General features: G+C 44.3%; 1 protein-coding gene across 1 annotated transcript in view; it reads right to left on the bottom strand.

The window, feature by feature from the left end:
- IQCA1 (IQ motif containing with AAA domain 1) overlaps window positions 1–17,243 on the bottom strand; it is a 241,362-nt gene that overhangs the window by 121,467 nt on the left and 102,652 nt on the right. The window lies entirely within an intron of this gene.

The raw sequence follows: 17,243 nt of genomic DNA, 5'->3' as shown, positions 1-17,243 counted from the left end.
CAATAAAATAGAGGACTTTCAAGCTTTCTCAGTGAAAAGACCAGAGCTGAATAGAAAATTTGACTTTCAGACACAAGAATCAAGAGAAGCATGAAAAGGTAATCAAGAAAAAAAACAAGAAACAGAAATTGCAAGGGATTTACTAAAGGTGAACTGTTTTGTTTACATTCCTACATGGAAAGATGATGCGTATGATTCATGAGACCTCAGTATTAGGGTAGCTGAAGGGAATATGCATATGTATACATGTATATGTATATAGGTGTGTGTATCTATATATATATATGTATATGGGTATGTATATATATGTATATGTATGTATGTATGTACATATATATATATAGACAGAGGGCACAGGGTGAGTTGAATATGAAGGGATGATATGTAAAAAATAAAATCAAATTAAGGGATGACAGAGGAATATATTGAGAGAGGGAGATAGGGAGAGATAGAATGGGGTGGATTATCTCGCATAAAGGTGGCAAGAGGAAGCAGTTCTGTGGGAGGAGGGGAGAGGGCAGGTGAGGGGGGAATGAGTGACTCTTGCTCTCATGGGATTTGACCCGAGGAGGGAATACCATACACACTCAATTGGGTATCTTACCCACAGGAAAGAAGGAAGAAGAAGATAAAAAAGGGGGGGATGATGGAGGGGAGGGCATATGGGGGTGGACGTAATCAAAAACAAACACTTTGGAAAGGGGACAGGGTCAAGGGAGAAAATTCAATAAAGGGGGATGGGTTGGGAAGGAGCAATATATAGTTAGTCTTTCACAATATGAGTATTGTGGAAGGGTTATACATAATGATACACATGTGGCCTATGTTGAATTGCTTGACTTCTTAGGGAGGGTGGGTGGGAGGGAAGAAGGGAGAGAATTTGGAACTCAAAGTTTTAAAAACAGATGTTCAAAAACAAACAAACAAAAAAGTTTTTGCGTGCAATAGGAAATAAGATACACAGGCAACGGGGCATAGAAATTTATCTTGCCCTACAAGAAAGGAAGGGAAAAGGGCATTTGAGGGGAGTGGGGTGACAGAAGGGAGGGCTGACTGGGGAACAGGGCAACCAGAATATATGCCATCTTGGAGTGGGCGGGAGGGTAGAAATGGGGAGAAAATTTGTAATTCATACTCTTGTGAAAATCAATGCTGAAAACTAAATATATTAAATTAATTTAAAAAAAAAAACAAAAAAAAAACAAAAAAAAGACCAAAATGTGTTCATGATTTAGGAATAAAGGCTGATACTATAAGCAATTTGGGAGGGCAAGGAATAGTTTACCTATCAGATTTATGGGAAAACAAGGAATTCATGACACAACAAGAGATAGAGAGCATTACAAAATGCAAAATGGATAATTTTGATTATGTTAAATTGAAATATTTTTGTATTTAAAAAGGCCAATGCAAAAAAGATTAGGAGGGAAGCAGAAAATTGGGAGAAAATCTTTACAACTAGTGTTTCTAATAAAGGCCTCATCTCTAAAATATACAGGGAACTGAGCCAAATTTATAGGAATAAAAGTCATTCCCCAATTGAGAAACAGTCAAAGGATATGAACAGGCAGTTTTCAGAGAAGACATTAAAGATATCTACAGGCATATGAAAAAATGCTCTAAATCACTATTGATTAGAGAAATGCAAATCAAAACAACTCTTAGGTACCATATCTCTCCTGTCAGATTGGCTAAAATGACAAAACAGGAAAATGATAAATGCTGGAGAGGATGTGGGAAAATTGGAACACTGCTACATTGCTGGTGGAGTTGTGAACTGATCCAGCCATTCTGGAGAGCAATTTGGAGCTATGCCCAAAGGGCTATAAAAATGTTCATACCCTTTGGGTGTCTTTCTAATAGTCCAGGCCAGTGGTAGGAGAAAGGTAGCATGAGTGAGGGGTAGGGGAGACTTTCCTGGGACTACATTCTTTTGTGGGAACATGGTAGTGGGGGTAGGGGGTGGGGGAACATTGACCCCATTTTTATTAGATTAGTAATCCAATTTGGGATGGATTGCATTGCACAGATATTTATAGTAGGTTTTTAAGGGATTTTTGTAACAACATTTTATGGGGGGATATTAGTTAACTTTGAAAGGCAGAAGAACTAGTTTCAAATCCTGCCTCTGAAACATACGACCTGTATGACTTTAGGCCTTGGTTTCCCCATTTGCAAAGTGAGAGAGTTAGACTCAATGGCCCCTGATGTCCCTTCCGAGTCCAGATCTATGAGCCAATGAATCTACACACTTTTCCCCAGGTTTGAAACAGAGACTCAAGAATGAAATTCCTTTAGAGTCACATGCTGATGTCGATTCTCCAAAATTCAAGACAGACACAAAGTGTAGACGGGAAGTCCAGCATTTGGTGACCTGACATCAGAAAAGAGTATTTCTATCTGGTGCTCATATGGCAAGTGTGCAAAGCAGTGAGGAGCTCGAGAAAAATAAGAGAGGAGGAAAAGAATCAGGAAGACTTGAGTTCAAATCTGGCCTCAGCTGCATGACCCTGGATAAGTCACTGAACCTTGCTTACCTCAGTTTCCTCATCTGTAAAATGAACTGGAGAAGGAAATGGCAGACCACTCCAGTATCTTGGCCGAGAAAACCCCAAATGGGTTCATGAAAGATCAGACACAACTGAACAACCCTGTAGGATTGATTTTTTTTCCATCCCAGAACTTCCAAAATAAGAAGGGTTATGAACTTTTGATTGTCAATCATTTGACAAGTATTTATTCAGCACCTACTGTGTGCCAGACAATGTGCTGGGTAACAGGGATACAAAAGCAAAGAATGAAATGACCTCTGCCCTATATTTGGATGGGGGAGAAAATGAGCACACATGTGAGCATATAGAGGGTAGCCATAAGCTGAATGAATGCACAGGAGTTGGGGAGGGAGGGCTCCAGCACGTGGGGGGAACAGGAAAGATCCCCTTCAGGCAGGAGGGGGTACTTAAGCTGAGTCTTTGAGGAAGTGGAGGATTCTGTAGGGTGGAGGTGGGGAGGAAGAACATTGTAGGCAAGGGAGGTGCCCAGTGCAAAGGAGGAGAAGCATCCTGTGCGAGAAGAGTGGAGGCCATTCGGGACGGATGTCAGGGGCAGGGGAGGAATCTGGAAAGATGACCGATGAAGGAAACGAAGAGCAGCTAAGCATCTTAGCCCAAGTGACAATGAAGACACAAAGATGGCAGTCATTAGGGGTGCCACAGTGCACAGGGCGACCCGAGTTTAAATAAGTCTGCAGAGCTTCCCGCGCTCTGTGACCTTGGACAAGTCCCCTAACCTTTGTCAGCTTCAGTTTCCTCATGTGTAAATTGGGGATAATGATAGCGCCTCCCTCCCTGCACGACTGTAAAGATATCTTAGCACGGTGCCTGGCACATAGTGAATGCAATATAAGTGTTAGCGGCTATTATTGTCAGCATTAATATTATATCATCATAATTCGATGAGATATTAATTGGAAAGCGCTTAGCACGGCGCCTGGCACATAGTAAGCACTACAGAAAGGCTAGCTATTACGACTCGAATTATAGAAAAGTAGCCCTTGCCCTCAGTAAATCATCAGCATTATCATTTATGCAAACAAATCTATATGAAATAACCATGTTCGTTGAGCCTATAGAAAATTAAAGAAGCTGGAGAAAGGCCATGGGGGGAGGGGATTCGGACTCGTGATTCTTATCGTCTCCCCCAGGGCAATCTGGCCGGATAAGAAACAGACATTTAGGAAGGAGATCACCTCCAGGGTAGAGAGGAGATTTCCATTCAACAAACAGAAGGAATGATTACAGAAAAGAAAGGACACGCCTGATTTCATCACCATCATCACCACTAACATTTCCATGTGTTCCTACGGCAAAGCAAAGCACTTTTAATATCTTATCTCATTGGACCTTCACAACGACCTTGAGAGATAGGTGCTATTCTTATCCCCATTTTACAAATGAGGAAACTGAGGCAGGCTGAGGTTAAGTGACTTGTCCAGGACCACACAGACAGTAAGTTTCTGAGGCTAGATTTGAATGGAAGTTTTTTCAACCTCAAGTCCAAAACTCTATACCTTGTGCCCCCCAGATGCCTCTGTATGAACATTAACATTTTTTAAAAATCTATAAGAAAATTACAGATTTGGGAAAATATTCATGGCAAATAGTATAGACAAAACCTGATATCTAAAATATTTAAGAAACTAGAATAAAATACACAATAAAATACAACAAAGTACGTGAAATGGTCTATAAAGGGGCAATCAAACTCTGAAAAAATGCAAAAGCAGTTAACATCCTGGGGCACAGATCATAACACATTCTTCCTTTCTTCAAGCTGAGGTGGCGGGCTCCTAGGACAGAGCAGTGCGTACATTTTCAGATGTAATCATCCTATCGGGTATTTGGGGTTTACCATTTCTCTTAGTCATATAGAAGGGTTTCATCTTGAGGGGAACATGAAGTGACTGTTATCATACACGAAAGACATTCATAAAACATTTTAAAATTTATGTAAGCAAATGTCAGAAATTCACAGTGTGAAGTTTCAGTCTTTATCAGATAAACGATTAAAGCGTACCAAACAGTGGTCAAAAGAGGAAACAGAAATGGTTAATAAGCCTTGAAAAAGTGTGCATCATTTCATCAGAGATCACCAAAGGGATGCAAATGAATTATCATTTAACAGCCACCAGGTTGGCAAGAACTAACTAAAAAACCAGAAACCCAACACTGGCAGGACTGCAGAAGAACAAATACAGCCATTCCATTCATTCCGGTGGAATTTCAACTTAGACAAGCTTTTTGGTGAGTGATCTGGCAGCCCATGAGCTAAGCTGCACACATCACTGTGCTTTTTGACCCAATCCTTCCATGGCTGGGAGTATAGCTGGAGCTTGTTATCAAGAACCAGCCCAAACAAGCCACCTGTTCCAACATGTTGGTAGCCATGCTGGATGTAACTGTGAAATAAAAGGAAACATCCCAAATGACTCTCACAAGGAGACACATTAATGTACTGTGATATTCTAAGTCAACTGAGACCAACAAATGTGAGGAATACAAAGAAACCTAGAAAGAGCTTTATGAAGTAATGCAAAATAAAAAGGCAGAACCAGAAGAATGGAGGGCACGCCTAACTATGACCACAGAAGAGGAAAAGTCCACGGGAGAAACCTCCCCCAGAACCCTGACGAGGAGTGAGAATTTTCTCATCTATAAAATGGGGGCGCCGTGTTAGATGGCTTCTGAGGTCTCTTCCAGCTCTACAATGCAAGGACTGGAAACCTGTGTTGAAATGAATATAAATGGAAGCAGCAAGCAAGTATGATTGGTTACACCAACCTGTTAGATATTAAGTTTTCAGTAAGATATTTAAACAGCAACAATTAAAGATTTGATAAGTCTTTGAAAAGTGTTTAACTTTTTAATTTTCCACCAGGTAAAAGTTCAGAGATTGAATGTATAGGGCTAATTATGAGAATGATAAGTAGCTAGCATTCATATGGTGCTTTCAAGTTTACTAAGTGCTTTACAAATATTATCTCCTTTGATTCCTCCTGGGTGCTAATATTAACACCATTTTACAGATAAGGAAACTGAGGCAGGCAGTGGTTAAATTGGTCCGCTCAGTGTCACACAGCTATTAAGTGTTTGTAGCTGAATTAAAACTCTGATCTTCCTGACTCCAGGTCCAGTGTTCTCTTCCCTGTGGTCTCCTCCATGTGGACGCATGCTCAACAACAGAGAACGTAGATCATACCCCCTTCCCGCCTGCGTGTCATGGCCTCCCACAATTTCCCAACATGTCCTCCACCCATCACGCTGGGACCTCGTTTGATGTCTCCTGTCTCGTCTTCCCCGCTCTCGCCAGGTGCCTGGTCCGTCTTCTTTGTTATCACACCTTGGCTGACATCTTTATCTCTGCTTCCTCCCCACAGTCCCTTACTTGTTCTCTGTCTGGCTTCTCCCCATTGCTCTCAGGGTGAGCTTCAATTCCATCTCCTAATGATGGGCATTTCATGACTCCTAGCCCATGCGACACTGGTAGACTAATAGGATAAAGAGTGCTGACTCATTCTATAACACTATTAGCAAAAGCAGATGAACAAATGTGGAAAGCCTGTATATCCAAAGAGCATCTCAAACTCCTGAGGTTACAGTAGATGCGGTTCTCATGGTGCTCTTGGCATCTGAAGAGCTAGGTATGAGTCTTGGCTCTGCCATGTAACTAGCTATGTGATCTTGGGCAAGATGTTAAATGTCTCTGAGCCTGTAACCAGAATGGCCTTTGTTTTCTTTGAATGACTCAGCTTACCTCATTGAGCCTCTGGATGCTGTGGTTTGCTCTTCCGGGGCAGGAAGCCCAGAGAGCATGTCAGGAAACAGAAGACTTCCTGTGTGATGAGTCATGGGGCTGGCTGAGGGGAGGTGTTAACGTCTATGCTAGGGGGAGGGGCCAACTCAAGAACCAATCGGCCCTGGTCATTCAGGCGGCGCTTGATGATGTCAAAAACTCTATAAGAGGGGAGAGGACAGCTTGAAGCTCTCTCTTTCCTCTTCCGGTTGGTGTGGGAGCAGCGGCAAGCAAGCATGACTCTGGGCCAGCCCTTGGTCTCCGGCAGAGCCCAGATGTTGGTAACTATGAATTGTGTGGGGTCTGTCTGTTGATATTTATAATTTGTTTGTATTTTGGTTTTGAGGTTCTGGGTGCTGGTTTGTTTTTTCCCCCAAACTAAATGAATGTTTTGAACCTCAGGGTGCTGGTTTTTTCCCCTGAAGTAAGTCAATGAATCTGTATTTGGTCTGTCTCTTGATGCTTGTCTGTATGCTCCCCTGAACTAGCTGAATGCTAACTGAATGCTGGCGTTTTCCCCTGAACTAAATGATTGTTGTCTGTATGCTAACTGAATGCTGGATTAAAGTAAGCTGGTCAACCCCTTCACCGTGCTTTCCTTGTTTAAGCAGATAAAAAGAACCTGTGCTTTCCCGGCAGCCTCGTGGGTCCCGGCAGCCCCCTGGGTACCGGCTGTGGGGGAGGGATCTTATGCCCCCACAGAAGCTGCTAGCTGGGTTGTTAAAACAGAGCCCCAACTCCCTCATCCGTAAAATGGGGATAATTCTTGGTCTATATACAGCATACGGTCGTTGCGAAGAACCAATGGGATTACAAATGTGAAAATCCATTTTGTAAACTGTTATGCAGATGTTACGTTGTCATGAATATTCCTGATGTCTCATCAAAGTCCTATAAAAGAAGATAACTTTCTCTTTGTTAATTTTCACATATTCTCTTGAACTGGGTGGCCTTGATGGATGGCGTTTCCAAGATCACTTTGTTCACTGGTATTCCATATTGAGTATAACGGGGATGGTCAGCTGGGTGAGGGCCGCTTCAGTGGAGCTGGTCACACATTCTGGCTGCCTGGGGGTACACATGTGCACTGGCCTCTGCTCTGCTGACATCACAAAATCACTTCACATTGGTTATGGTCACTGGGGTTCTGTCAATGAGGATTGGCCACTGAGAGTCCTGGAAGTAGAAATCCCCCTCCCAAGGCTGGAGAAAGAAGGAGGAACTGCTTCCAGCTGGGGTTTTCTTTTGACTATTTCTGAGTTGAGGTGATGCAGTGTTACCTGTTCCTTGGACTTCCAGCGGATGTGAGGGATGGAGGGAAGAGGTGAGTTTTCTCCCCTTTCCTCAGCAGCCATGGCAAAGAGAAGCTTGAGCACACTGAAAGAGTGATCACCACGTGCTGGCCTACATGAGCCTGAGACAGAAGCTTAAGTCTCCGGCAGCCCCTTCTGCTCTACCCCAGGAACCTCATTGCCCAGGAAAATCATGTCAGACTTGGTAGTGGCTCTTCAGCACTGTCTGAATGCAGGGTGGAGCCCAGAGCTCTTCCCAGAACCAGCCATCTTTCCATTTCCCACCTGGCACCTGGATGGACTTTGTCATCATGCCCTCCACCAGGTACCTTCCTCCCCCACCCCTTCTGCTTTCTTTGGTCTGTTGTATTCCCCCATCAATCAATAAGCATTTATTAGGTGCCAGATGCTCCTTTAGGAAGGGCCTTTTCTTCTTCCTATTTTTATGCCTAAAGTTCAGCACACAGTATGTGTTTAAGAAGTGATTATTGGCTAATGGCTCTGTTTCCCTTGCCCCCAAAGCCATCCTGAGAGGCAGATGTTTCCAGCACGGGTGGCTCGCTTCTGAGCTCAAGAGTTCCTAGAGCTGGTGCCAAGGCTTTTTAGAGGGGGAGATGGCCACTGGCAGAGGCATCAAGAGCTGTTCCTGGCCGCTCGGGAGATCCCGCCTTCTTGATTTGTTCTGACAGGACAATCACTGAAGAAGGGATTAGCATCAGAGCATTTTATTTAGTGCAATAGCAATCACTGAGTCTAAACCTTCCTCTTGGTCAGTCAGTTTGTCAACAAGCATTTATTAAGTGCTTATTATGTGCCAGGAACCATGCTGTGTGGTGGCAAGGGCTGAGGTGCAGGGACCTTCTCAAAATCACACGTTGTGGAGAAGAGGCAAGAGCTCTGGCCTTGGGAACGAGAAGCAATCAGGGCACAATCGCCAATCTGATGCTAGCTGGCTGAGTCCTGGAACTTCTCTGAAGCTTTTTCTCAAATACAAACCAGGGACAATCCAACGCTCCTTCCCTGCCTCAGAGAGCGGCCAGGAGGCCTTGCTTGGGCTGCTGCGAAGAACGTGCCTCGTAAACCCCAAGGCCTTATTTAAAAGTATGTTCTTGTTCTTGCTCTTACTACGATGAGTGGCAGATCGGAGCTGAGTCTGGGTCCTGGGCCAATGTGGAAGGCAGAATGCTATATAAATGTCAGTGATAGGTATTACCCACTAGACTTTCTTGCTCTCTCCCTTGCCAATCCCTAGCAGGATTGATCTTCTCCCTTCACTGATGAATTGAAGCAGACGTGAAACCTTATGCTCCTTGCCCAGGCCTCTACACACGGTCCTCGCTCGGATCTCCGGGCTGCATGGCAGGCATCAGATCTTACCTCTGGACCACATTTTAGCACAGGGAGAGTGGAAGTCTGGCAGGCTCTCCATTCAGTCTCAGTTTTTATTACCAAGAGATAAGCCTAGTCTGTAAATTCTGCTGAGGACCCCTTGTCTTCCAGCATAACTTAGCCTGCCAAATGTTATTGCTGTTTTCTTTCTCTCCCTAAGACAATGTTTTTCTTTCATGCTTTTCATGAGTCTCTTTAAAAATACTTCAGGTGCATTGAAAGGCCATTTTCTAAATAAATGACCAAGACAAAGAGTAGCCATAAGTAATGCCCAATTCCCACATTTTAATATCAGCCGTGGGAGCAGCTTAAAGCACCTTAAATCATAATAAAAGGTGCGTGTGGAACAGGCCAAGTGTCAGCAGAGACGGCGGTGGCGGCAGCAGCAGCAGCAGAAGACGAAGAGGAAGAAGAAGAAGAAGAGGAGGAAGAGGAGGAAGAGGAGGAAGAGGAGGAAGAGGAGGAAGAGGAGGAAGAGGAGGAAGAGGAGGAAGAGGAGGAAGAGGAGGAAGAAGAAGAAGAAGAAGAAGAAGAAGAAGAAGAAGAAGAAGAAGAAGAAGAAGAAGAAGAAGAAGAAGAAGAAGAAGAAGAAGAAGAAGAAGAAGAAGAAGAAGAAGAAGAAGAAGAAGAAGAAGAAGAATCCGGCCAGTAGATGAATGAGTGACGGGATGCTCCCTTATCACCAATTAAAAGAACAGGGTAACAATGATTCCTTAAATGCTTTCACAGTTAGCTGAACTTTTGATTCAGCTAAAAGAATGATCTCACTTGAAGAGAACTGGGGCAGACCTCATTGGGCATCGACTCTGGGTGTTCTCTGTGTCTTGTGGAGATATCCAGCACCAAGTAGGCTATCTTCGTCATTGCTGGAGGATGGAGCTCGGTTGTGGAGGATCAGAGACTTTGAAACTCTGTGGCTCCATTTCCTGGCCACTCATCGCTGCTCAAATCCCCCCTGGATGAACTCTCTGTCTGGGCTTACGAGCAGTACAGACCTGACAAAGACCACACAGGACTTGGAGACAAACAGATGCCATATGAGCTCCTGACTGACCTCCCTCCCAGAGGGGATGCTAGCCAAGGATTCAGAGGGGAAGAACCTGCTGAAAACTACCATGCGGTCACTGCAAGCTTCTCAGAGCCAGACCTGCCACCCACTTTCCCAGTCCCTCAAAGTCCACAAAGAAACTTACAAAGGTTGGACCACTTTGATGAAGAGGCATCAGCAGAGAGGCTGAAGGTATCCTGAACCTCCTAAGTGGGCTAATGAAACAGTGTCAGAGGAACACAGCTGTAGAGCTGGAAGGAATGTTCCAGACCACCTCACCCAACCCCCTTATTCTACAGATGGGGAAACTGAGGCACAGCGAGCTTAAGTGACTTTCTCAGGCCCATAAGTGCCAGAGTTTGTATTTGAACCCAAAATCAAACTTGGATTTGCTTCTAAATCCAACACCGTTTCCCTGATACCACAGTGCCTCCTACCCTGGGACCCCTCCATCCTTCATTTCTTTCCTTTCCCCTCCCCCAGCCCCGCAGCATCTCCAGCTCATGATATATCTGAAAGAATTCCTTTCCTCACTTTATTCTTTCAGCTGATGCAAAGGTCAGCATTATGGTCATGACAGTATATTGGCAACTCTAATAAAGATTTTTCTAACCCTCACATTTCTAACTGTCTTAGTATCTTCCAAATTATATGCGGGGCTCAAACAACTGATGGGGTTTATTTTTTTCTACTAACACTAATTGAAGATTCCCTAACAATGATGAGAATTTGAAACACAGAGATCCCAGTTAGGCTCAAGAGAAAACAAAGCGTAGGAGCAGTGCGAGTAGCCAGGTTCTGAAAGAGGCAGCCAAGAACATGTAGGAGATAGCATGGAGAAGAATGAATGAGGTATGGAAATGCCTACTGAGGCTGGCCAAAAGAAATAACCCTTTTCAGCAAGATAAATGATGGTTCTCTGGGTTCTCATGCTCAGAGAGCTGACTTTTATTGTCGGCTTGATGTGCTGTTGCTTTTTAGCTCTTATTCAAGTATCTTAAATTGAATGGAAACCAGATCCTTCTTGGAGTTCTGTGAGTGCTGGATGGAAAAATTGTGCCATTTGGTGAAAACAATGCCTTCACATTACCAGATGTGTGTCTAGAGAAGTATTATGGCCGAGGCACCCAACAAACCCGATGGCAAAGCTGCAGTCACATGACACTTTGGGGGCACAGGGAAAAGCCCAGCATTGCCCACATGCTCCCCTCCCCTCCCCTCCCCTCCCCTCCCAGAGTATTTAGTGCTTCAGTTACAGATTCTGGTGACTAGCTGACACCATGTTCCATCTTTCTCCTAAGCAAAACTTGCCGGGAAGAAAGGACAAAGTCTTTCTTAACTTTCTGAGAAATACGAACCATCGTTGTCTGAAATAACTATAAAATACCACAGAGAAATATACAAAGGGGTAGAGTAACATGGATGCAATATTTATCTACTACAGACTCTATTAGGAGCAAGAGCCCTCGCCCTCTGACTGCTCCTCTCTTGTTCCCCAACCCCATCCCTTGTCTCAGAGAGAGCCCACTAGGTGTCATCACACACACTGGAATCTTAAGAAGGCATCTCATAGGTTATCCAGCCCAACATATACTTGAAATGCTAAAGGTTTTGGTCAGCAAAGCTACAGGATACAGAGGTGGGATCTGAGGACTGTGGCTTCACGGCTGGAAGCATCATAGGATCATAGATCTAGAGTTGGAAGATTGAGGGTTTAGAATCCACCTACTCCAACCTCGGTTTATAGGTGAGGAAACTAAGACCCGGAGAGGTGGTTTGCCCAAGGACTCACGGGTAATAAGTAGCAGAGCTGGGACTCAACCCAGGTTGTTTGACTCCAAATTCAGTGCCCTTTCCATCACATCATGCTGTCTTCTTATACCTACTTAAAGGCTTAGCCTTTCCCCATCCCTAGGAAGGAAAGAAGGGAGAAATTCCCCATAAATCCACATGAAAGCTCAGGGATTCCCTACCCTCAGCACCTGAGAGTATTCATTCCCCTCTTCTCCACAGCCCAAAAGGAATCTCAACTGGCATCCAGCTCTCCAGTGAGCAAGAGCAGCAGTTCCATTTCAAGCTAAGGCCGCCGTTGGGAGGCAAGTCAAGAAAAGTCTGTAAGACAGGAGCAAGGGCTGATAGGACAACGTAAGTATGGAGAGAGGTAGATTTTATAAGCATAGAAGGGATGAGAAGGCTAAATTCGGGGAAATATGAATAACATCCAATTTGAACGATCCATGAAAGCTTCAAAAACAGAATCCAGTTAAGCAAAGATCAATTGATAAAAATAAAACCAAAGAACAAGCTTAGGAAAAACCAGTGACTAATGCATATGCAGGACAAAGTAATAGATTTGGAAGACAGGAGGAAGCATGAAAATTAGCCAGTATCTCAGAAAGTGCTGGGAAAAAAAGAAAAAGCTCAACATTGTATTGGAGGTCCTGAGGAGAGAAAACTTCTCAGCCGGGATAAAATCAAGCAGCATGGTGGAAGCAGAGACAGGAAAATCTTGACTACTCTCCAGCCCCACCCCTTCCTTCCATTTGCTTTCACATTCTGTACATGGATAGGGGCCCTGACCTGTGACTTCACTGGGATAATGAACTGAATGAGGAAATGCCCTTTACCAACACAGGTTGGCACCAGATCTGCAACTGGGAATCTCAAAGTTGCATTGGATTGAGAGACTACGTGCCCAAGATCATGTCAGAGGCGAGATTTGAACCCAAGACTTCCTGGCTCCCAGTTTGGCACAGTAACATCTGTAAACATCTTTTAAAAATTCCAAGCTGGCCACTGAATTTCCTCCATGTCTGCATCAGACCACATTCTATCCCTTTGTCAGAACTGTTTTTTGCTGTATCTTTGGAATGTCTTTCCTGCAAGCTGCCTCTTCCTCATGTCATGGGCTGACTTCTCATTCTGAATTTTAGATCATCAGATTTCACCTATCCTTTCTCTGACCCTTTGGCACATGCTCGCCCCGAAGAAGGGTGGGTGTCACCCTGACCTGATAGAATGACAAGCTCCCACCACTACTGAGTCCCCATTGCTTTAACTTTACTTACAAAGTCTTCTTTATCAATGAGAATCGTGAAAATGAATTTTAACGTATTGTATACAGCTCATGAATGTATAAACTAAACACATTCCCTAAAGTTGGTCAAATTAATGTTCAAATATCAAATGAAAATGCTAAAAGAGACAAGGCTTCAATGCTCCCATCTCTGCCATCAGTTTGGAAAACCATCTGGTGCCAGATTTAAGTTTTGGTAAACTACTCTGACTTCACATACCAGCTAACAGTGAACCCAGAGATCTTTCAAGTTCCAAAAGATTCACAAATGAGGATCAGGGGAGGGAATTAGGAAACTCAGGGATTTCCTCCACCACTGAAATCATAGGTCTGAAAACAAGGTGACATGTGGGCGGCCTCCCCACTCACGACTCTGAAGCTCATACAGACCCTGTCTGGGCACTGACCTCGAGGGGTAATTTTCTGCTTTTGGCACAATATCCCCAGTAAAAGTTATTGCAGGAGAACCGTTTCATTGTTTCATAGATACACTTTGTGTCTGTTTCTCCTAAAGTCGCTAAGATGGGTCTTTGTAGCTTCTGTACGATCATATGAAGTAATAAGTGAAGGCTCCCTCTACCAATGGAGTCCCTATCTCCATGGCACTCTTATTAATGGATTCTTGTATTTTAACTATCACTTATTAAGTTACATTTTAATGACAATATTTGCATTTTAAAAATAGGTTTTAGAAGAGAAGTACCGAGCATGTGTGAGCCTGCCGAGGATCTCCTGTGGGATCCTTAAGGTGGAGGGGAATCTTGACCTTGAGTCAGCCTTTGTAAGAGGATGTTTTGAGGAAAAGATCGCCCCGAATGGGGCAAAATGTGTCATCTCTCCATAGCTGCCATCTCTACATTCTCACGCCTTCATTCCCACTCGCTCCCCACCCAAATCTTGGGCTCTGCCCCCTGGATTGCCCTGGCCTCTGACTGGCGAGTATTCACCTTTGGTTGCCCAGATTCAGGCCTTCTCAGTCATCTGCTCCCTACACCAGTGCCCCTTCGTTCCCTCATTTCCAGGTCTCCCTCAGGTGCTGACCTCTCCCACTTGACCTGAAGCTTCTTGAGGACAGGAGGTGTCCATCTTGCCCATTTTTGTATCCCCTGCACTCATACATAGAAATTACTTAATAAATGCTTTATCATCAAATCAAATGAAAGCATCGTTGATGCTACGCATTTTGGCACTGGGCTAGGAGTCAGGAAGACCCAAGTTCACATTTGGCCTCAGACACTAGCTGTGTGACCCTGGCCAAGTCACTGATGACCAGCTTGCCTCAGTCTCCACAACTGTAAAATGGAGAAAATATGGCACCTACATCCCAAGGTTGTTATGAGGATGTAATGGGAGAATGTTGTAGAGTCTGGCACATAGTAGGCACTTGAAGAATCCACCCCTTCCTTCCTTCCTCCCTTCCTTCCTCTCTTCCTTCATTCCTTCCTTCCTTCCTTCCTTCCTTCCTTCCTTCCTTCCCTCCCTCCCTTTCTCCTTCCTTTCCTTCTTTCCTTCCTCCCTTTCTTCCTTTCTTCCTTCCTCCCTCCCTCTCTCCCTTCCTTTCTTCCTTTTATTTAGCACATGACATTTCATGGTGCCTTTACCTGGGTGGTGCCTTGGATAGAGCACTGGGCCTGCAGTCAGAAACACTTGAGTACAAATCTGCCCTCAGATGGCCTCGGGCAGGGCCCTTAAGTGCTGTCTGCCTCAGTTTCCTCACCTGTAAAGTGGGCATAACAGCGGCACCTACCTCTAAGCATAGCAGTGAGGATCCCATAAGATATTTGTGCTTTGCAGACCTCTGAGCACCAAATAAATGTGAGCCAGCTCTCACTATACGACGATGAATGCCTGGTGTGGGGCGCAAGTGTAACATTGGTTTGGAATAAAAAAAATCATTTTCAAACTATGTCAGAAGTAGAAGGCAGGAGATGACAGGAGATCCAGCTTATTCAACAGTGAAGAGAAAGGAGAGAGAAAGGAGCCTGCCAGAAGCCCCTGAGAGAAGCCCCTTAGCCGGAGCATCCCAGGAGCATTAAGGGGTGAGCGCACAGTAGAAAGGGAACGGATCTGCCGACATTCTTCCGACATCGTTGGTGACGGTGGAAACCACATCTGGGCTCTAATGCCTTTGTCACCAATGTTTGGGATGAGGAAATCACACTGAGGAAAACAATCGTAGTAACAAGACCAAGTACATCCAGAAAAAACTCTCCCTCTCTCGCTCTCGCTCTCTCTTGCTCTCTCTCTCTCTATGTATATGTACGTGTGTGTGTGTGTGTGTGTGTGTGTGTGTGTGTGTGTGAGAGAGAGAGAGAGAGAGAGAGAGAGAGAGAGAGAGAGAGAGTGAGAGAGAGACAGACAGACAGACAGACAGACAGAGACAGAGAGTTTGGAAAACACTGGGGGAATATGTTTCAAGATATTTACAAAAGGGAGAGATAATTGGGGGCAGAGAAGGCAAGGTGAGATCCTCACAGGCCAGGGAACCTAAGATGTTTAACGAGCATGTCCCAGGCGCACACCAGCTCTGTTCCAGTTGCTAGCACCCTTCCTCAACGTGACCCGTGTTTATTTGACACACTTCATGTGCTCTCACCTGTGCACATTTTGCCTCCCTCCTTTAGAACGTAAGCTCCTTGGAAATGTTCAGTTTTCTTTCTGTGTCCCCAGTGCCTGGCACATGTTAGCACTCGATATGTATTTAGTGCCTGAGTGACTGAATTCACTAAATGCTTATTAAACCCCCATACCTAGAGAAATGAGAAGTAAAACAACTCTGAGGCACTGCCCCACCGCTATCAAATTGGCTAAGAGACAGAAAAGGAAAATGATAAATGTTGGAGAGGATGTGGGAAAGTGGGACACCAAGGCATTGTTGGTGGAGTTGTTCCAGTTCAGCCTCAGACCCTTCTTGGCTCTGTGACCCCAGACAAGTCACTCATCTGCATCCGTTCTGTCATCTGTAAGATGTGTATAATAATCTTTACCTCCCGCAGTGGTACTGAGGACAAAATGAGACATTTGTAAAGAGCTTCGCAAACGTCAAAGTGCTCTCTGTATAAATGCTAGCTACTATCACTATCAGGACTAAGTCACGCCTCCAAGCTCCATTGCTCACTGGGTTCAACACGGATGAACAAAGCGGGTTTGAGATGTGGAAGCAATCAGCTTCCACATGTTCCACCTGAACTTCAGGACACTTGCCTGGCTGTTTACGTTTTAGATGGGGGTGCCTGGTACCACCAATCCTCACATGGTTTGCCCAGATCTTACCATGTGACCTCCTTGAAATCGTTCCATGTGATACTAATGCATTGTTGGTGGAGTTGTGAACTGATCCAACCCCTCTGGAGAGCAATTTGGAATTACGTCCAAGAGGCTATCAAACTGGGTATATCCTCTGGCCAAGAAGCACGATCCCCAGGTCAGTATCCCAAAGAGATCATTAAAAGGACAAAGGACCTAATGATACAAAAATATTTAGAACAGCTCTTTTTATGGCGGCTAAGAATTGGAAATGGAGGGGATGCCCATCCACTGGGGAATAGATGAACAAGTCATAGTATATGATGGTTGGGATATTATTGTTCTAAAAGGGACAAGCAGGATGATTTCAGAAAAAGAAACTAAAAGGATGCCCATGAATGGATCCAGAGTGAAGTGAACAGAACCAGGGCGCTGTATACAGTAAGAGCAAGACTGCACAATGGTTAACTATGGATGACTGAGCTCTTCTCAGCAAGACAATGATCCAAGACAATTCCAGAGGACTCGTGATGAAAAACACTCTCTGTCTACGGAGGAAGAGCTCCTGGAGTCTGAAAACGATGGAATGGGACTCTTTTTGACTTTCTTTCTTTTTTTGGTTTGAATTTTCTTCCACAAAATTACTAATACGGAAATATGCTTCATGTGATTGCATATGTATAACCTGCCTCAGATCGCTTACTCTCTTAAGGAGGGAGCAGGTGAGAAGAGAGAGAAAATTTGGAATTCAACTTTTTTAAAAAACGAATGTTAGGAATTATTTTACATATAATTGGGGAAATATTATTCAAGAACTCCCACATCCTTAATGAAAATCTGA

This window comes from Trichosurus vulpecula, chromosome 7 (assembly GCF_011100635.1).
Source record: "Trichosurus vulpecula isolate mTriVul1 chromosome 7, mTriVul1.pri, whole genome shotgun sequence".
NCBI lineage: Eukaryota > Metazoa > Chordata > Mammalia > Diprotodontia > Phalangeridae > Trichosurus > Trichosurus vulpecula.
Note: the sequence above shows the minus strand (reverse complement) of the source record. Positions and strands in the feature narration are given on the sequence as shown.